General features: G+C 50.4%; 1 protein-coding gene across 15 annotated transcripts in view; it reads right to left on the bottom strand.

The window, feature by feature from the left end:
• PPFIBP1 (PPFIA binding protein 1) overlaps window positions 1–16045 on the bottom strand; it is a 117385-nt gene extending 101340 nt beyond the window's left edge. For all 15 annotated transcript variants that reach the window (XM_052789194.1, XM_052789198.1, XM_052789195.1 and 12 more), the window contains exon 1: window positions 15942–16045. The gene's annotated coding sequence lies outside the window, so the exon portion shown is untranslated. The remainder of the gene's footprint in view (window positions 1–15941) is intronic.
• Between the last annotated feature and the right edge of the window lie 6077 nt (window positions 16046–22122).

Below are 22122 nucleotides of genomic sequence, written 5' to 3'. Positions count from 1 at the left end.
AATCGTAAGAGCTCTCCGACAATTCAATTTGCAAAAAGACAGACTAGCATTCTGCATTACAGTAGGTGGTTTATCAAGTGTTTTGACGGAAGATCTTGTTAAAAGCCTTGTCCAGAAATTTAACACCACCTCGTACTATTCCTGCGATGCAGTCAATGAACAGAAAACAATTACAAGAGCACAGCCAAGCAACTGCTCACTTTGTTCGCAGGCTAAGTTGCTTCACCGTCTTAAAACCTGGAATTCTCTGGGTACCAGCTAACATAATCCAACTGAGCCACAGCCAGGATCAGCTCCATGAAGGCAAGTTAATACTGATCTGCTTTATTCTGTTTTCCCAAAACGAAGCCAGCTCTGCACCGCCAGAGGCCCCAGACTCATGAAGGAGGGAGCCTGGCAGTTCCACTCTCAAAACCTGCCATGGGGTCTTGGCAGGGATTCCTCAGTACAGGTCACCTCAGAGGATGCACACGAGAAGGATGAGCGCAAGAGATGCAAAGACAGACAGCATCAAGGTGCAGAGAGGACTCGAAACAACAAAGAAACCCAGGGACAAAGGCTGCTACGTGCACGTGGGCAGTTGTCCCCACCGAATACATAAAACATGGCCAGAAGCAGCAGCCCAAACCACAGGAAAGCTCTCACTTCAACATACCAACCTCCCCACATGCCACTCGATCACCCGTGCCCCCCTGAAAAGCATCACTCCCGCTCAGCTGCACGGTCCGCCCTTGTACACCACAAGGGCTCGGCATGCTACGCCATCAGGCAGCCCCGTCTGCGAGGAGCTCAATATCCAAAAGTAGAAAGACAGATAAAAAGCAGGAGAGCAGGAAAGCAGTGAAAACGAGGGAGGCAACATATCCCAGCCTCAGAGGGAACGAGTGGGAGCTCAGTCTGGCCCTGTTCACCCAGCAGCATCTCCGGCATGAGCACAACCAGCTTTTGTGCAAACGCTGAGACACAGAGCATATACCAAACAAATATTCCTTAAGGGGGAAAAAAAGAAAAAGAAAGATGCATCAAGTAAGTCTTTTGGGACAACTACTTTTGCTCCCGGGTTCATGGGCTTTAGCCTATTTTTAGTAAGATGTCTTTGCAGATGCCAAAATAACATCTCTCCCCCTCTGTACATACAACAGCTGGACACGAATCTTTGCAGCCTGACAGGCAGCATCTGCATTCAGCTTCACAGATGTGAGTAACAATAGGAAGTCTCGAGAGGAAGCCTTTTCTCTGGAAATCCAAACACAAGTAGTTAGTATGGTCCCAGTGCCAAGCAGACGGCCCATGTGAAGGTGGGACCCACAAGTGCAGAGTTAGAAAGTTCCTTCCTCACCACCAGCAGTACCTTCCTCCATCCTTTATTCCTAAGTAGCACGCTTGAAAAAACCCCAACGTGTGTGATTCTAACGCTGTAACACAGAATTGCTCCTCTTCTCCAATATTAGCACACAGGACCACCTAAGAATCGGTGTTTCGCTCAGAAACTGCCTCTCCTCAGCCATCACAGCTCTGCAGAAAGGCTGCAAGTCTATTTACATCCACCAGACCAACACGATCTCTGCACAGGCAGGAGAGGCAGCCGGACCGCGTGGGCGCTGCTTTCCCATGGAGAAGCACCACTGCACTCCCATGCTGACCTGCAGTCTGAAACTCCCAGGTGGCATCCATCCCTCCCCACTCCCAGCCTCGCAAGAAGCACGTGGCGCTGCAGACCCTCCAGAGCACCACAGTGCTCTGACTGTTCAAGCCCAGAATAAACTGGGCTGTAAAACTACACCAGTCCACCTCTTGCCTCCACTGCTCTTTGACACCAGCACATCTCCCAGAGCACGCGCATTTTTGTACGCTTTTTCCACGAGGCCTAAAAACCTCACTGGGAGAATTGTGCCCACTCCAAAGACACAAGCCAGCAAAGCCCTTTGCCTCTGGGAGCCGACTCCGACTCCATCAGGGAAAATCATCCCAGCCTCTGAGGCTGTCTTTAATGCCATCACTGCTGTGAAGTCCACCATACACCCACCCCAGTGCTGGGAAAAGGGGATGAGGGCCAGAGCCAGCCCCAGTTCTCCTGCTGTCGTGGGGAGTGCCAAGCCCCCCACTGACAGCTGGGGCACCCACCGACCCCCAGCATTCCCCGACCCCCACGAGCGGCTCTGCAGCACGAACAGGGCTGTCGCCCACCCCCTCAAAGGCTGCCCCGACCAGATTGTTTTGCCCTGCTTCCCTCAACCCCGCCACACACTCCGTCGCTGCAAAGCACAAGGAGGAAGCAGGCGTTCCAGAACGGCACGCGAAATCCTGTCACACCAGCGAACCAGCTCCGGTTGGGCCCACGTTAGCAGGGCACACAGCCTGACCTCTCCCTCCTCCACAGGGGGAGCGTGCTGGCCCACAAGCACAGATCCGTCCCGAGTAGGCCCCCGTTTTGTTCAGCTACTTTACTTCATCTCCTGCACCCTTCTGCTTCCCTGTACCCACAGTCCTCTCCCATAAATCTGCCTCGTTTCTTGCAAACGCCTACACAGCGAGCTGGGTGTACTGGCTTGTCTCAAAACTTCATCAAGCCTCGTACAGGCGCAGCCAACTTTTAGAGGAGGATTCACTTTTCATTCTTCATAGTCTCAAAGCTATGCAACACGTTGAGTCTGTGCTGTAACCTCCTGTTTATCGCAGAATGAGTAACACAGTTTAATTTGGATTAATATCACGTATGGCTTCTATCAGACCCTGGAGAACCTCTGGCTGCCCTCACGCTTCTGTATAAACATCAACTAGATCCAGGCATGATGCTCTAGATACAAGAGGCAAAACCTCTGCCTCAAAGCTTTGCAGTACAAGCTAGATAAGAAGGATTAAGGAAATGACACCGCATAAATTACGGTGCTCTCAATTTCCTTGTGTGCCTGCGGGAGGCCGCGGGCTGCGGTACAGAGGGCAGGGACGTGCACTTAGAGGCCGGGCCCCACGGCTCGGGGCAGCCCACGTAAGGAGCATGTCCTCCAAGAGGTCCCGTGGAGGTACCCGAGGGTCACACACGCTTCAGCTGCGGAGGTCACTCTTCCTCTCCCCGGCTCTCGGGAGGGACCAGCGGGACAGGGGATGCTGGCTCCAGCCAGGCAGCGGCACAGCGATGTGGGCTTGCAAGACAGATAGCTGCCACACAGGGACGGCCAGCTAGCTGAGCACGTCCGATCCAAAATTTCACAGCCTGGAAGGGTCTTTTTTGTTATTTTCACGTCAAGCGACGGTATTTTGGACTGTGCTGTTGTATCCTCGACCCTGTGACTTCTAACTCCTCAAGCCAGCAGGATGACCTGCTCTGCGGCAGCTGGCTCTGGAGGAGCCCTCACCACCCAACAAGCCCACCTCTACCCCCACCAGCCCAGTCCCCCCTACACCCCATGGGGGGCCTGTTTCCTTGCCTCTCGCTTCCATGCCCAAAGACTTCAGCAGCAGAGACCTCACCACCCCCTCCACACTGGGCAGGCAGTACCAGGATGTCCTCCTCCCTTCACCAACCATCTCGCTAACAGCTCGCCCAGACAAAAGGGACAACAGCACAGGCACCTCTACTTGGGCCATCGTTGGGTCTCCATCCCCATTAACCTCTCCCTTTCCAGAAAAACAAGGGAAGTCAGACAATGCAAAGTTGAGGTCTCACTAGAAGCAAAAGCAGGACTTCCATCGCCTCTAGCAGGTATTTCACGCACCGCATTGTTATTTCTCGCTCTGCTTATGGCAAGTAACATCTTACCCACAAACGGCCCAACATCTTAGGGCAAAAAGAGACAGCAAACCCAACGAGGCTCAGAGGAAAGGTGGCAGGGTCCCATTTCTTCCTTTTAACACCGAAAAACAGAGACAGCCCCCTCGTTTTGCTCCTAAATGCACACCCTGTGGGAGCTACATGAACACAGCTGGATCTAAGGAAGGGAAATGTTGTTCCTCACCATGTGCAACAGTAAAGCCAGGCCCTAATTACTGCAGCCATAGAAAAATGATACAGCACACTTAGTAAGAAGAGGAATTAACTGCAATATCACAGCCAAATTCCAATTTGGCATCAGCAGTCCAGCTGGACACACCGTTCCAAACAACTGGGTAGCCGATCCTAAATTATTGCCACATGTGCTGTAGCTTCCCTACCCCCTTTAGTCCCTCCCCTCTGAAAGAGGCGCTGCAATACATCAGTATATCAAGGCGAGTCCCTACAGAAACATCATCTTGTTTCAGCTACTTCTGCATCTACAGATGCCTGACAGTAAGCTTAGCCTTGCCTAAACGTGGCAGACCTAACTCTGCAGCCTGTTATTTTTATGCCATGCCCCGAAGTGAATGGAGCGGTGTAAGGCACAGACACACACCAAGCATAACCTCACATATGTTTTGACAACTGCATTTTCATACCCGCGTTGGGATTCACTAGGAGCAAAGTGACTTTTCAGGACAGCGCAGGACAGCGTGTCAAACAGTTTCTCTTCATGGAAACACAACAGGGCAAGACATTTGTTTCAAGAAACTCAAACACACAGTAACCACAATTTTTGTTCATCATATCTCCGTGATATTTTCACTGATGAATGAATAAATTATCATTTACATCAAAGGCAAGATTTCCAGTTGGAGGTTATTTACTTTTGCCTCAATCACAGCAGCTCTGGCAAGCTAACTCAAGATACAGATGATGTACAAACCAAGCAGCAAGTGCTCGCATGCTGGGAACTGTTCAAACAGGAATAATTCAATCTTTTTGTAGCCTCACCCTGGCTAATTTGCCACAAGCGGTCTCTTTTCAGATGCTACATGAAACACAAGAAAAAAAATACAAGCTGGATTAAGCTGGTACGTTTACAATCAGTTCATCTACTGAGAGTTCAGGTCAGTTTTCTATGTAAAACAAATTAATTTTTTTGAGCTTCACAGGGTTAAAGGAACAAAAATTTATTGCAGTAACCAAACATTCCTCACCGGACAAGTGTGCAGTGATTACTTAACTAATGCAAATGATTTTCAGTCTGCATGTAAGGAATGTATGGGATAATTGTAGGGCACTCTCTTCCACCAGCATTTTACAAGTACTTTTTAGGTAGCTATGGAGACATTAGAGCCTTTTTCATTTTGCTGTCATAACTAGACAGCTATTGATTTCTTTGTAAAATTCCTTGGAAGAATGGGGAAGGAAGGGGGAGTTTTAAGTACCACAAGGTCTGAGAGTAAGAAGCTGAAGAAAATGGAAACAGATTTCAGATGGAGACGGCAGCACGGAGGCTCCCTGCAGGAGGTAGCCTTGAACTCCAGGTCCTGCTTTAGTACTTCTGCAAGTAAGGAGGTAAACATATACCACTATATAGCATGCAGGCAACAGAGGGGTAGCCTGCCAACCAAGTCCGAAAGGAAGAACGTTTCTAGCTGCCACTGTCATCGCCCCGCATAAAAGGAGGCACTCTTCAACAGCATGCTGTGGTTTTGTTCTGATACAAAGCTCGCTGGAGACATGGTGGGACTCCATCCTTGCAATCATCATGCTGGTCTACAGGATGTTCCCCTCTCCCTCTAAGCAGTTAACATGGAAGCCTCATCCCCAGCAGGCCTTGCAGGTAATCAGTGCCTCCTCTCCACCCTCCCCAGGCATTACAGCCTTGCGATAGACTACGGGTTGAACAATCCTGCACTTTACCCTCCTGCCGACAACAGCTCGAGAGCTTGCTGTAAGCTGAGCAAATGCTGGTCCTCAGCAGCCGATTCTACCATGGTGCCCAAAATGATCCCGAGAGAAATGCCTTTCACCATGACGACACCTTTGTGATCAAACACTTCTGCGTATGTGGATTTAAGACCGTGCATCACAACAAGCGAGTCTGAAACCCGAGATACCGTCCTGGGAAACACTGTGTCGCACAGATAAGGACGTGCAAATAATTATGGATTTAGGTCCCATTCAGAAACTCCCTCAGTAATGACAGCAACAGATCAGGCTCTTAACAGATTTTTCCCTTTGGATAAAACAGAAAGGAAAGCCTGTTTGACCAAAACATTTTTCTTAAATTCACCTTAGACCCAGTCACAACAATGGAGCCAGAGCGTGCAGAATTATCTCTATCACCAAGCTGCAGGAAGTTTACCAGCACCACCCTGAAAACAAATCTCAATCTTTTCATCTCCACATCGCATTTAAAGCCTCACAGCTGTTCACCGAAAGGACATGCTCAAGCAATACCGCGTACGGAGGGAGAGCAAGCAAGATGCTGCTGCTGCAGAAGCGTTTGCACCTATGACAGACCTGTTACTGCTCCTTTCGCACAATGCCCGCCCATCTGTCTACGCAACCACATCATCCCCACTGCTTCGTTAATTCATGTGAAGGCTTGAAAGGGGGGAAGGATTAATCATCCTTTAAGCTCCCCAAGAAGCCAGCTGAGGAGTGCCATCACCGCCCTCGGGGTGTACGGGTGCCACCAGCCGCTGCGGGCGGAAGCGCTCGGTCTAGGCAGCACACAGACTCTTTCACTGCTCTCAGCGACAGTCCGATCGGCCCACATTCCCAACGCCCCGGTCACAGCTTTGCCACGTGCTTCTGTGGCTGGTGCTACTAGCCAGTGGCCAGCAAGGCCGCCCAGCCTCGGTGCCCACCAGCGCAGGGCTGCCCCGCGAGCGGGGCAAGCCAGCCAGAGGGGCAACGCCACAGGGTGGCCACGGGACTCGCCCCATCCCACAGCCAGCCGCTCCCAGATGTTTCTGCCACCCCAACACCACCAGCAGCATCCCAGTTTCGCAGCAGTACCACGAATCTGGTCGCACGCCCCACCAGGCGCCAGAGGCACGCCAGGCGATTGCAGCATCCCCATGCCGCAGGGCACAGCCCGGCCTCAGCCGCTGCTGCTGGATGGCTCCACGCCTCCCCCGGGGCACCAGGCTGGGAGGGGGCCGCATCCGTACCCCTGACCCAGCAGCACTCCTCCCGCTCACTCGGAGAGCAGAGCCATGCTGCGCACACCTCCCTGGGGTCCGCCACCGAAACGGGCTGCAGCCCTCCCAGGCACGGGCGGTGGGACGAGATGCACGCTCCCCCACAGTGTCCAAATTGCCAGTAGTGCTGCACATCCCGAGGATACCCCAAAAAACCACGTTTCTGTCCAGCACCATCAGAGGTTGCAGTGGTCCTGCCCAGCACTACACACAAGGTCCATCACCAGCTCCAGGATGAGTGAGGAAACCTCTGACAGGATACTTCTGTTTAGGACCTGTTAATTAGATGTTTCACATCCAAGGGAAGGTGTAGACCAAGGTAAGCCACTATACGCTCTTTTTGGAGGAGGAGAAGGAAAAAAAAAAAAAACAAAAAACAACAAAACACACGCCCCCCAGAAAAAAATCCCAGCCTAAGACAAGATATTCTTCTTTATTGAAATAAGAAAGACAAGTTCTTAGAGACAAATTAATACGCATTTCTGAACCTTCCCCTGATGTTTCCTTTACAAATATTAACAAATTAAAAGTGCTGTCACAAGTTAAATGAGCTTCAGTTAAGTGAAGGAAAAAAAATGCTGATGGCCTAAGATCCAACTGACAAGCCTTTTCAGGTCTGCTCTGAACCAAAACCGACTTCCCAGAGACTTAAATTAAGAGTAAAGAAACAGTCTCCTTTGCTTAATCCTGTTTTGGAAGCAGGACAGAAGATACTACAACAAAGCTGGCACCCGAACCCACCAGGAGGCATCCAGCTACCATATGCCTTTCCCGGAGATTAGTTGCTCAACACACCCACCTCTTCTCGAAGACCTTTGCTCCACTGTGCGTACAGCTGTGGGCAGGAATTGGGAACACTCAGTGTGCCTTGGCTGCTCCAACACGTCCTTATACCCCTCCCTCTATGTAAGCCACTAACCCACTGAAATTGTCTATAATACACACGCCGTTCCAGGAGAACAGCCATTTAAACTTGGATCTTGAGAGAAGCCACAAAGGACGGCTACTTCAGCCTGCAGCTGCAATGTGAAGGTCCCCGGGAGGTAGGTTACACAGAGCGCTTGTCAGCTGTGGTGCGGAGCACCTTGCGTTTTCAGTGTGCCAGCATTTTGGGGAGGATGAAATTTTTGTCTGGTTCTTAAAAAAAGGAGCTTGATGTACCACCCCACGCCCTGCCATTTGTCTATCAGAGATGCTCCCAGTGCAGGACAGTGAGAAAAAAGGCCCCAGGTGAGCAGCAAAGGGAGCACAGCCATCAGACCACCACCTCCCACCGTAAAGTGCGCTCCCCAGCTTGGACATTTGGATAGGGAAACCTATGCAGGTCCCAGCACCAGGAACGCTCCCTGCTCCCACGCAGCCACAGCCTCATACACACCCCGGCCTTCACCTTCGCCTCCCCTCCATCCTGCACACAGCAGCTCTCAGAGGCAGCACGCTCCCAACGCTCCCCTGGGATGGACAAAGATGAACCCATGCTACATTTTAGCGGATTTATAAACCTAAACCAGGGAGGTAGAGGAGATGCTTCAAATCCACAAGAAAAACTTCCAAAATAAGGCAAAACAACACAATCACACGGCGGACATCTAATACCCATTCACGCTCAAGCTGAGGAGATCCCAATAGTCTACACGCACCCTCTCCTTGCCAACGCCTTGTCTCCACAGGACTTCTTCCATACGAGTAAACTACCTGATCCAAGCCTAGGGGAAAACAGATTCTGGCAGTCTCCATATGGCAAGACTGATTTTTACAAACACACACCAGCTGTGTCCTTGCTAAGCTGTATAGAACCCAAGACCACAAGTGCTACAACCGCGTGGGATAATAACTATTTTCAGAAACACAGCAACAGCTCAGCACTTTTTTTACAATTAAGATACTCTTCCTCACCTGCTCTTCAAGGCAGACATTAATTATCAGCATTACACCCTGCAGAATCTTAATTTGATCCTACAGACACCTTCATGTGCCAATCTCATGACATCCAAAAATAGGGAGACCAGCCTCCAAAGGGCCTGTGTGTTCTTTTCCCCATCCCTAGGACTCCCTATGATCTGGGCTAGTCTAAATAGCTAACCTCCTTCAACAGGGCTGACACCTTTCCCATGTTTTGCAAAGGCTGTATTTCTGTCTAAGCTTCATACATAGCTATAGCTAGTGACTACATATACTTTAGAGAGAAAATATCAAGTCAAGACTTCAGTAGAACACCTACCTAGACTTCCTGGATTATTCTGGATCCTTTGAATGGACTTGAAGTTCCCTGAACCGAGTAGGTAATCAGAAATTAAATTTTGCTCAGATCAAGACCCATGCTGTGGAAAGACACTCAGCAGCGCAGAACAGACAATCTAAGCACACCCTCAAAGCGTCTGACGTACTGCAAGAACCTCCAATGAAGCTCTGTGCGTGTATCAACCACACTCCTCCTGCACTCTACCTGCAGTGTCCCTGGGACAGCAGGTAGCCAGCAGTAAACCACAGGCCACAAAAACTACTGTGAACAGCACACAGCCTGCAAGCCATGGCTTGGTCACTCCTTTAAGCACAAGTGAGATCATAAACCTTAACCACACCTTACCGCTGCAGAGAGAGAAACCAGCTCTGACATTTTTGCCAAACTCTGCATCGAGGGGCAAAGGCCAACAAAACAGCCCCTGAGACTCTCACCGAACCACTCTTCTTTACAGCAAGTAAAGACACCATTTTTAAGGACCTTCCTTCTGAATTTTAGAACTTGGTCTGAAATCCTTAGGACTCACACCGCGCTAGGCTGAACCTTTTAGCCCGTGAATGCCCAACCACGAAGCTGGGAGAGAACCAGACTCCCATGACCATGCCTGCTGACGGAGCACATGGACAGCTGTGTGCACAGCTGCCACAGCATCAACAAAAGGAACCGCCCTTCCTCATCCCCCAAACCAGATCCTGGTGCTGGTCTGGTAAACGCATATGAGTTCCTGTTTCTGTCATTCCTAAAAGAGCGCTACGGGGCAAAGATTCAAAAATGAGGAGGTTGGGGGGTTGTTTGGCAGTTTGTCTGTTTTTACAGTAGTAAAGCTATTTTTGTTACCAACTAAAAATTGCGTACATTTTGTCTCCCTTCGACCACTGCAGTGCCCATGAACTATTTGGGGTTATATTCTACATTCATATATTTTTCCCTAGATTTCTGTTTCAGAATTGATCAGTCTGAAAAAAGGCATGCAAGATCAAATCATTGTCATTTCCTCTTATTTTGACGCATGCATTACAGAGCAAGAAAATAAAGTTGTTCTCCCAAATCCGTCACATTTGGAGCCAAGAGAATTCTTTGATTTAAAGTGTGCTGATTCACGCTAGTGGTTATCAGATTTTTCGGATCCAAGACATAATTAGACAGCTGTCTTTGACAGCACAAAGATTCTCCAGTTTAGAGTTCAGATGCTGAAACAGCCGGCTCAAGTCTTAGCCTTAAGTTTTCCACTAGTATTTAGGAAAAAGCCTAGAAAGAAAGGTGCAAGTACAAATCAACGTTTGGATCAGTGTACTTGATCTTGGAGCCTTTTGTTCACAGGTGGCATTCGAAGGGATTTTATTCACGCAAGAGTTACAACACTGTGCCTACTGGAAGTGTGATTACCATCAAGACGTATGCAAATGGCTGCTTAAAGTCACACTTTTTGTTATTTCTATCTTACCTCAAACACCACAAGCCAGAGACTGCTTAAATGGCCTCTGGTCCTGGTTCTTTGACACAACCTGCACTGTTGAATGATGCAGAATGGCAGAAGGGAAAGTGAGCATCCTTACCTCAACATAAGCTGCGACACAGGCTTCCAGCCCAGCGCTGGACAGGAGATCTAATCTCTCTGCCTAAGTATTCTCGTGATAAGGGGGAACCAGGCTTTTGCATCTCCCAGAGGTTTTAGCAAGATTCAGACTTGCACCATGCTTTTGAAGAAAGAGAAGAACGATTCTGATCTTCACCAGCAGCCATTCCTCACGGTCCTGAGATAACATGCGGGAGAAGATGCAACATGCAAGGCATGAGGGTGGAATTTAACAGCATTCCCCCAAGACAGCACCTCTAACGAAGAGTGCTCTGATGAAGCATTAGCTCCGTCAGCCCAGAGGGGCCAAGCACTCAACAGCAAGAGAGCACAGGACTCCCACCCAGGAGATATGTCGGGTTTGCGAGGCCATACTGCACAGCCTAAGCTCTTCCCAAGTGCTCCACCTGCCTCCCCCGTCAATGAAGATGGCCCAGGCAGGGGCAAGGAGAAGAAAGGCTATAGCTATGACTGGGTGCAAGACCTGTATCTAAATATATTTCCACTGATGAAAGAAATCAGTTCTTTACATAATTGGTTTATCTTGGCCTTTTGACAGAAACAGAAGCACAGCCGCTGGAAAAAGGATAAAGTTTTAACCCACCACACTTTCCTTGTGTACAGCAGAAGTCACAGAGCAACAAAGTGCCCTGGAAGCTAAAGGGTATCAGGAAATCATATATGCCCATAGCAAGGGCAATACACATCACAGGCAAGCAACTGCGAATCCAGTCTGATGACTGAATTATTAATGGAAAATTCCAACCTTTAAGCAGAAATAAAATAGTATCTTGGCAGCAAACACTACTAGAAAAATAACACACAACCACTATCCTCAGTCTGAGCTGAACCAACACACAAGTCACTTTGTGAGAGAGAGGTGGGGAAAAAAAAAGGGAAAAAATGGATGCATCATTCCCTGCGTTCACAGCTGAGCACCCTCGCTAGGGCACTCAAAACAAGGAGAGATCCAAAGCAAAGATCCCACCAGAAAACCACTGAGATAGATGTTATGACTTAGCGTGATCATCTGCTAAAGTTGCCTGAAGTTGGAAATGTGCAACAACTGCAGCTAATAACCCCACGGCAAGAGAAACACTGTCTTCCAAAGGAAGGACCAAGCTTTAACTCTGGACTGGATGCCGACTTTTCCAAACATGGGGCAAGAGATGTAATCTCTCAGGAATAACACGGAGCCTTTCCTACGTTACGCAGAGATTAATGCCTGTAAATCTGCCACCTTCAAAGAGCTATTTGAACAGTAAACTTCACTGATTTCTGAAGCTGTCATTAAATGGCCACCCTTTCTCCATTCACAGATCACCTGTTCAGCAGCCAACTTTTTAGCACTAACAGTCAAGTTTCCTACCAAGATACAGGGAAGGTTGATGCCCTAGTCCTACTCAAACTAAAAAAAGTCAGCACAAATGCAAAGACTGACAAAGGAAGAGACCTAGGCACAGTACATCTGCTAAGCAGACACTGCAACACACCAGTTAGGCTCTGGGGACACAAAGAAATTTACAGTATGGCAAGTCAGGGTGGGAATTTATACTCCATGCTAAATAAATGCTAAATAAACGCCTGGGTATAAACACCAGCAGTAAACACAAGGCAAGGCAATGTAGTTTACCTCTCCTGGGCTGGATCCAAGAGCGAAGTCGCTAATGGGATGACTAATGGGATCTCACAATTACAAATGGGGGAGGGGAGCCACTATTCAGCCTAAGTACAGGAAGGTACTAACTGGTTTTATTTATGAAGATATTAAGTGGTTTTATGTATTCTTAATGCACAGCTGTATGCACAAACTCCACAGAGGAAGAGTGAACACAACACACATCTGAACCTCCCAATAAACCTGTTCCTTGCATTTATAAATTTACAGATGTGGCTTGGACAGACAGAAATAGGTCAGATCATAATTGCACAGCTTTAAAGAAGCAATGTAACTTGAGTTTTGCTTTGAAGCCTGAGAATAACAAAGGTAAGTGCGAGAAGAAGCTGTCTCAGGCATACCAGCCTAACTTGTGTACCGCCACATACAAGCCGAGGCAGACGTTACCAGCAGGGGCTGGGGCTTTACTGACCACCTCTAACACCACAAGAATTTCCAGAATGCTCCATTACCTCCCTAAATCCTGCCTAATATTTGGGCTCTTACTTTATCTGTTGAAAACTACTGCAAACCAGTGGACTCCCCAGTCACAGGCATTCATTTTTTTGTGCTCCTCTTGCCCCACCCCAGGAGTCAGGGATACATTTTTGGACCATCTGTACTGGATTTGTGATCTGGCCACCTCTGCGCTCCCCCCGCCTCCACAGAAAACACATAATGCAAAGCACAACAAAGGAAATCAGTCAGTTATTCAAACTAGTTTACAGCAACACTATCTGGTCCCGAGTAAGCCAAAGGTATATTTTGATGCAATCACGCCACTGTCAAGAAAGTGACTAAACCTTCTTTGGTTTTAAACCTCTTCAGGGTAAGGATTTTCACTTCATAGTTGAAACTACTCCTTGAAGCAGTGAAAGAAACATCACAGAAACCCCATTTGGATGGACTCAAGAGACACAAAACCTCGTGAAGCATGCTGTACCGTACGCCTCATAACACGCAGCACTGCCTGTCCTCAGGCCATCCAGGCCTGACCAGTGAGCAGGGACCAGACTTTGTCCTCCTCATCACCAGCGAGCAATGGGACCAGACAGGCTGGCAGCACCACCTGGGAACCTCAGTCTCCTGGGAATGACTGTAATTTCAGGAATGTTAACAATTATCCTCACGTTGACACAGGTCACAAGCAAAGTCTCCCCACACACCTCCACAGACATTTTCATCAGGACTCCATTCCTTCCTGCAACGTGTTTTACACCGCATAGGCAGTGCAACGCAAAATGGAAACAGGACTTGCATCTAAGCAGGGGGAAAAAAGATGACATTCACCACAGCTATCTGCCCCACGTGACAACCCTCATTTCAAGGCGCTCGCTCCACCCTGCGTTTCGGGGACAAGTGGAAATGTTACTCACCAATTTTCTTCCAGGGCACGGATCTGCTGCAGACACACGTGTACAGGACACAGCAACTTAAACATTCTTCAGCAGAACTCTTAAACCCAGAACGGATCCAACAAACAGATGAAAACCCAGGGCAAAACTCACCAAAGCTGAAGAAGCGCTTGAATCTGGACCCACGTGTCTGGACTCAGGCTCTTGCCCTTATCTCACTTGAGAGGGTTACAGGGGCTGCTGAATACCTAACAGCACCTTGCTCAAAGGCAGCGTGCCTCAAAGCAGGAGCAACGCTGCTGAAGAGGGAACCCGCTCCCAAGGGCCCCCGCTCCACAGCCAGGCAAACAGGTAGAGCTCCACTGCCTTCGGGGAGGAGAGAAACATCAACTTCATACTCCAAGCACGGGAACACCGACCTTAATTTACGAGCAACGCAGCACGCCATCGACAGTCATTCTAACCGGCAAACCGAACAACTCCCTCTGCTTCTAGGAGTTCATCTATCTCATGCAGCGTTCCAAGAAACTCTGCTAAATCCTATTGTCAAAACTCCCCCGGGATGGGTACTAAGCCAAACTAGGGAGCACTTCGGCTCTTAATTTCTTACTGATGTGAGGAAGTTAAGAAGCCAAAATCCGTGCTGCATTTGGAAATGAGAGTTTAAGCAGAGTTCAGTTTTCCTAGTTTCCAGGACGCCTCTCAAACCAACCTGCCATGCCGCCTCACTGCGCGCACTGGTTTTACTGAAACCCATACTCATGGTTTTTATTATAATTACAAGTCCCTTTTGTCCTTCACAAACGTAAATCCTCAAGCTACGGCTACTACCTTGAATGGAAGCGATAAATTCGGAGTTGGCACACTGAAACATCTTCCTCTCAGATACTCGATCATGTGAGCACAGAGAATATTCTCACTCTGTGACCCATTCTTGCTGTTTACTTTTTGGAATGCAGAGACAGTCGTATTGCTCAATCGTGCTGCCACTGCAACACATACCAGAGCTTACGCATTGTGCTGCTGGTACTATCTGTGCTTGGGCCAAAATAAGGAGAGCCAGCAGAGTCTCTGAAGGCTCAGACACAGCCAAGCCTGAGTCCTGAACCCTTCATCTGCGTTTTTGCACGAGATGGGCCGCACTGCACTTCCACGAGAGAGCCCACGTGTTTTTACACCACAGCGAAGCATTTAACACTGAAGCTTACTTTTCCCCCCGCAAAAATAACTGCATAGGTGTAAAGTACCTTTTTACTGCTACAGCTGCACCTCAGCCAGGGTGTGAGCTAGCACAGCTATTTCAGTTTTTAGAAGTCACAGACCTAAATGAAACACACCTAAAAGAAATAATTACAGGATGTAAGAACCCCAAGCCTTAAATCAAAACACGTTTGTTAGTTCAAGATAAAACTCACAACTGAAGTTTCACAGTACTTGCAGCTGAAGCGTCCTACTAAAGCCCGAAAAGATTAAGCCGGAGCCTACCTCTCCCCAAAACTCCCCTAAAAACGATGTCGGTGCCAGCACATAGATACGTTACAGAAGATCAGGAGCCAATTACCGACGCTCCCTCTGAAACCGCTCTCGTTCCCCCTTCCAGCTAGCATGCAGCAAACGCAGCACGGGAACACCTAAACGTAGCCTGCGGACAGAGGGCCGGCTGGTTTCTGGCAGGCAGGGAGGGAGGAAGGCAGGCGGGGGGGGGAGCCCGTCCTCGCACCCCCCGCCGCCACCCCGAGAGCCGCCCGCTCCCCGCACGGTGCGCGGCCGCTCCGGCGGACGGCCGGCGGGTGCCCGGCCCGGGGCGCTGGGCTCACGGCGGGCTCCCAGCCCACGCGGGGGGCGCGCTGTGGCGGCCGTTTCCCGCCCCTCCCGGCGTGGGGGGGGGGGGGGGAACCCACCGCCCCCAGGCGGGGCGGGCGGCCCGGGCCCATGGCGGCGGGCGGAGCCCGGCCCGCTGCGGCCCGCACGGCGCGGCGGGACCGTCGGTGCGCGCTGCCGCCGCCCGCGCCAGGCAGCCGCGGGGAAGGGCACGGCGGGGGCTCGGCCCGCCGGGACACGAAGTTGCCGCAGTCGGGCTCGGTTCCGTTTACGGCCGAGCGGGGCCGCGTCCCGGGAGCTCCGCGGCGCGCCCCTTACCTGCGCCTCAAACGCCGCGGCGGCCGCGCCTCCGCCGGCTCCGGGGCAGCCCCCGCCGCCCTCCGCTCCGCTCCGCGCCGCCCGCCCCGTCCCGGCCAGCCCCGCCCGCGCCCCGCCCCGGACCGCCCGCGCCCCCGCCTCGCGCACGGCGGCCGGGACCCAGCGGGGCCGCGCCGGGCCGGGCCGGGCCGGGCCGCGCCGGGCGCTCGCCTCGCTCCCCGCCCCGGGGCCGGGCCTCCCCGACGGGGCGGGCGGCAGCGCCGGGCCGGGCCGGCGCCCTGATTGGGCTCGACGGCAGTCACTCGGCGCCGCCGCCGGAGGGCGGAGCGGGCTCGGCGCCGGGGCCCGGGCCGGAGCCCCCCGCCCCCGCCTCAGCCTCGGGCCTGCCCACCGCGGGGCGCCCGCCCCGCCCCGCCCGACGGGAGCCTGCGGAGGCACCGCCCGCCGCCGGGGCCGGGGCCCGAGGCGGGGTGAAGGGCAGGGCAGGGCCGGCCTCCCGCCTGGGGCGGAGCGGGGGGGGCTGGCTCCGGGCCGGCTGCGAGCCCCCCAGTTCCCTGCGCCCCTCGCGGGGGAGCAGCCCAGGGCGCCCCGGCGGGCCTTCCCGTCCGGCCCGGCCCGGCCCGGGGCCGCGGCGCTCCCCCCGCCCGCCTTCGCGCCTCACGATGCGGCCCTCGGCCGACGGTTCCACCCCCGGGCCCTGACAGAGCCCGTGGAATCCCCCCCACCCCTCCGTGGGACGGGGAGGAGGGCTGGCCGCCGCTCCGCCGGCAGCAGGCCGGCTCCCGCCGCTGGAAGGAGACAGCCCACCGGCCGCCGGCGGGACGGGCGCGCTCCGCCGGCTGCCTCGCGTCCCAGCCCGAAGAGCAGGCAAGGCTTTGCCTCCGGCACGGCAAAATGGTCGGCAGAGGCCTGAGAGAGCGCTCCTTCAGGAGCGGGGGGGCTCGGCTTGGCGAGCCCTAGTTTGGTTTCGAGTTGACCCCAACCTTTTTCATTTCACAGCTCTTCCTCCCGTCCCCTCTCCAAAGGCTGGGTTAGACAAAACTCTTAACGTAACGTTTTTCTGTGTGGAAAAAAATGATTTGGCTGCGCTTCATGTCAGACCGTAACTTCTGAAAAGGGGGAAGTTTCCATTCAAAAGCACGTTGAAAGTAAACATTTTGAATTCTCAACGAAAATGGGAAGGTACCATTTGCTGTTTTAAGGATAGTTTGCAAAGAGCAGAAGTCGATTCAAAACTCTTTTTTCTGGCAAGTGACCAGCCTGTTGGTGTTGGCCGCACACGCAGCCGTAGTGTGTCTCGGGTTAAACAGGAGGACCGAGTTTTACGCTACCAGAAAAGAATTCCGTGCAGCCATGCAATTAAGAGCACCTGGTTTTCTTTGGTGACTGCTGTTTCTAGTACTTCTGTTTCAAAGCTCTGGTGACTAACTATGGGTTTTGATGCTGTAGCATCAGTTTCTACAACTGGTCTTTTTGCCCATTTTCTCTAATCCTCATCAAATCTCGAGGAAGTGTAACCAGTTCGCTGTCAGCCGATGGGTAGGTGCTAGCACCAGGCTGAATCACGGGGCTCCTGCATCCAGCGCAAGCGTCCCTCCTGAAATGGCTGGAGTGGGACTCACCCTACAACAAGCGCTTGGAACAAATACTGATCCCTGCTGAAGGCTGATATTCATCAGCCTTTGTTTTCTGAATTGACCATTCTGTCGATTCCTTTTTTTACACTTTAATTAATTTTTAATTCAGAAAGTGAAGATTCTTACTAAAGAACCTAATGCAGAAGGACTTCGCTAGTCAGCATGGTGTATGAGGGAGATCTCTCTGAAAACAAATCTGAGCTGACAGAACATTGCAAACAACTGTTTGAATTCTTTCATCAAAGAAAATACCTTTGCAAGTTAAGACAAATCTCTGATAAGGCTTTCTGGCTTGCTTATCTCTCATCTCCCAAAATAGCTTAGCCCTTTTTGCTCCAGGCTGGTTTGCAAGGGAAGGTTGATTTCCTCCACCTTTGTGAAAATGCAGCAGCCTCTGAGAAGGCAAACGTCTCGCTCGCCCCTCCCATGAAGGCTGCAGGAGGTTACAACGAGCAAGAGTATTTTCCAACATTCTTCACTGCTTGAGGAGGCAAAGGGAAAAAGCTACTCCCTCGCTTTGCAACGGCAACACGTACCATCTCCGTGGTTACAAATCAATAAATGGCATTAAGCCTAGTATTTCAAGAGCTGTCAGAGGCATTTTGAAGGCACAGCACATGCTGTCTTACACGATCTTCTTTGGGTGATACTTTGAGTCTCTGCACGTTCACGGTGTGGTACAACTACAGATATGGTGTTGCAGCGCAATTATTTTTCAGCTGGATCAGTGGGGTGAGCAGACACGCTCCAAGCCTCCGAGATCACTGGCACAAAGCGGGTGTCTGGGTGTCAGGGGTGGCGGCACGAGCAGGACCATGCCTCCCGCTGGCAGTGACTCTCAGATGAAGCCCCTTGCAAAACAGCAATGAATAACACTCCTATTAAATCTGCAGTGCATCTATTCTGTGGTTTTGCCCGTGCCTCAGTGCCGAGTGATATAAACATAGTGCAGTTTTTAATGCAGTTATCCTTACTACATTCTCACAAATGTTACTATCTCATTTTATATAGTTTAAGTGACTCACCTTGGTTAATTGGGAGCGTTAATGACTTGTAGTGATCCAGATTTCAGCTTTCTCTGGAAGTCATCTGGTTTTAGCAGCATGATGGTCCTTAGTCCCATTGCCTCAGTATCAGTGCTAGCTCACAGGCAGGGCCCTGAAATACAATAACAAGCCATGAACATCGCAGCCAATTTTTAATTTTTCTTTTTTTTTTTTTAAACTTCAGCACCTTGTTGGGCCCAGGAAGTTTTCCTTTAGACCAAACCCACTCCCCAAAATACAGCAGCTGAAAGAGCCGAGGGATCTCCTTTCCAAAGGGCAATGATTTCACACCCAGGTTGTGCACAGCTTTCATTTCAGGACAGCTCAGAAAGTGGATTCTGTGAGTCGCTCTCTTTATTCCCAGATGGGTGTTAACCCCCGTTGTGGTTTAACCCCAGCCAGCAGCTAAGCACCATGAAGCCGGTCGCTCACTCCCCCCCACCCAGTGGGATGGGGGAGAGAATCGGAAGGAAAAAGTAAAACTTGTGGGTTGAGATAAAGACAGTTTAATAGGACAGAAGGGAAGAAATAATAATGATGATAATAATAAAATACAATAATAATAAAAGAATTGGAATATACAAAACAAGTGATGCACAATGCAATTGCTCACCACTCGCTGACCGATTCCCAGTTAGTTCTCGAGCAGTGATCCCCGCAGGCCAAGTCCCCCCAGTTTAAATACTGGTCATGACGTCCCATGGTATGGAATACCCTGTTGGCCAGTTTGGGTCAGCTGCCCTGGCTGTGTCCCCTCCCAACTTCTTGTGCCCCTCCAGCCTTCCTGCTGGCTGGGCACGAGAAGCTGAAAAATCCTTGACTGAGGATAAACACTACTTAGCAACAACTGAAAACATCAGTGTGTTATCAACATTATTGTCATACTAAATCCAAAACATAACACTATACCAGCTACAAGAAAGAAAATTAACTCTATCCCAGCCAAAACCAGGACAACCCCAAAGCTGAGCCAGGTCAGGTCTCTGCTACCGGCTGTCCTGGCACAGTTGTGTCAGCCAGAGGTGTGATGAGATAAGGTCCTTTGAAGGCAGAGCTGTGCCAGCAAAAGCACCTTGTGCAGATGTAGGTATAAGCAGAGAAAACGGCACTTTTGTCCGGGTAGCTTATTTCGCTCGAGGAAGCTGGAATTCACTGTCTCAGCAAAAGCGTGGTTTTACTGTTAGAAGCTGCATCTACCTTGGAAATGGTTGCTCTTCTGACCAACTACTGTAGCTTTGCTATCAAAGCTGTCCTGGCTTTCAACTACCTGAAGTATCCTGACTGTTAAATACTCAACAGGGCAAATTATTTTAGCCAAAACCTCACGCTTCAGCAGGACACTATTTTCAGTCCTGGGACAAAGCACTGCACAGTTTCTAGCTGTCAAATCAATAATTTAACCTTCCTCCTCATGTTTAAATTCCCCTCCAATCCCTTCCTAAAAAGGAGAGGAGGAGACGAGAGATTCAGTGCCCAAAGGATCGACTTAATCCACAGCAGCTGAAGTAAAAAATGCCCCCAAACCATACCCCCCCCGAACAGTCAAACTTCTGACCTCGGCTGTCCCATCCCCGAGTCTTCCCACAGCCAAGCTTTGGAAAACACTGTGAGAAAAGCCCCGCGCACTGAACCTGCTGCCAAACTGATAGAAGGGATGCTGCCTCGGCTCTGCTGCACTGGCCAAACAGACCTGCTCGGGGCTGAAGTGCTTCACACAAGCAGTTTCTCTCTAGAGTTTCTAGTTGAACCCCCCAGAAAGGAGGCGGCCGTTCAAGAAACGACCGATCTGCTCCTGTGCATGGGATTGTTTCAGGTGCCCCTAATCCTCTGAGGTGGGGTTACCTGCAGGCCTAAGAGCCTCCATCTGCAGTAGGGGGTGGTACTGCAGCAGGAGGAGGCAAAGCACACATCACCTTTCCACTGGAGAATCTGCGATCTAGGGGTTAATAGTGAAATCCACCTGTGAAGAGTCTTCCTGAAGGCTGGATAAAACTGAGTCTCCCAGAAAGTGCTGGAGAGGAGATGCTATTTCACACTGTGTTGTCCATGCTGTCTTTGATAAGGTGCTTGGTGTGGCCATCACCAGCCTATCGAGATGACCAGTCTTGTGTGTTTTATCTGGAACCTTGTGCAATTAGCCCCTGAAAACCAAGAAAAAGCAAACTCAAGTTCTTTCTCAAGTGGGCAAGAAAGGTTCCCATAAAACTTCACACACCCACGAGGGTGGAAAAAGTAATTAGCTGCAGGAACTTCTCCAGCCTGAACACTGAGATGAACGTCAGAGATGTGTCAGTGTGCATCTGGAAATCACAAAAAATAGTATTACTAAGGTGAAGATGCTGCACATTTTACATAAAATGTAAGCAAGAGAAAACCTCCTGGCACGAGCAGGAACCACAACAGGCTTGGCTGGAGAAATCCGTACATGTTGGCCATAGTGTAGCTGTTGAAAAGATTGGGTGCTTCAGGTGGGCTTTGTCTTCCCATTATTTTGAATGATAGCTGTCATTAAAAGCAGGAAAGGAGAGGTTACAGTTCAAAAGTTTTACATTCTTCAATTTCTGTAGGCCTACAAAACATTATTTTTCTCTCCCTGGAGGTCTCCCACTCACTAGTTTAGCTATAAGTGTACCTTAACTGGGCTGAAATCCTCATTAGGTTCACGCATATGCAATTTTCACAGCGTTCTCAGTTTCTTTAGCAGCAGATAATTCTTGTACTTACACTCAGGAGCTGCTTTCTGGTATACTCAGCAAGGATGACTGCTTGATCAAGAGCTAGAGGGAAGCCCTTTGGGTACTCAAAGTGTTTAGCTTCAGACACAGGAAAAAATGTTCAACAACTTAGTGGTGTAAGAGTAGTCAGGAACTGGCGTATAGGTAGCGGCACTAGCTTTTACTGGTAGACCTCGCAGTGGAATGTACCAAATAAGCACATCTCCACTGAAACACGCACACGCGGCTTGCACAATGACCAGCCAGCAAGGCAAATACCCGGGTCTATGAAGTACTGCAAAATGTTATCAGAGAAAAGCAGGCATGGTGGATGCAGCAGGACATAACAACCCTGCCAGAAACTCGGTTTGTAGCATCTGCCTAGTCTGAAGGAGACTTTTCTTCTAGATGCAGCCAAATTCATCCCTTGTACAACTCACACTGTTAATCATGTCTGACCTCACCACTACCCTTCGTCTGTGCCTGGCCGGTGATGACACCCTACAGCCAAGCTTCTGTGCCCTCACCACTGGGATAACTCGCGCTTTTCATTTCCCACTAATTCTGAGCTCATACTGCTCCAGTTTGCCTGGGACTGTTTACATACAGACACAGCGATATCACCCTTTTGTTCCTTTCATAATGACTTTCCCATTCCCATTCCCTGGGGAAATATGTGGGTTTTTTCCTTAAGTTTTTCCTCAGTTTCTCAGATACTCGCCCAAGCACATCTCTTGGTTCAATTTGTTCTCAGCATCAACTTCTAGATTGCACTGCAATGAAA

The sequence above is a fragment of the Harpia harpyja genome, chromosome 6, assembly GCF_026419915.1.
Source record: "Harpia harpyja isolate bHarHar1 chromosome 6, bHarHar1 primary haplotype, whole genome shotgun sequence".
NCBI classification, from domain to species: Eukaryota; Metazoa; Chordata; class Aves; order Accipitriformes; family Accipitridae; genus Harpia; species Harpia harpyja.
Note: the sequence above shows the minus strand (reverse complement) of the source record. Positions and strands in the feature narration are given on the sequence as shown.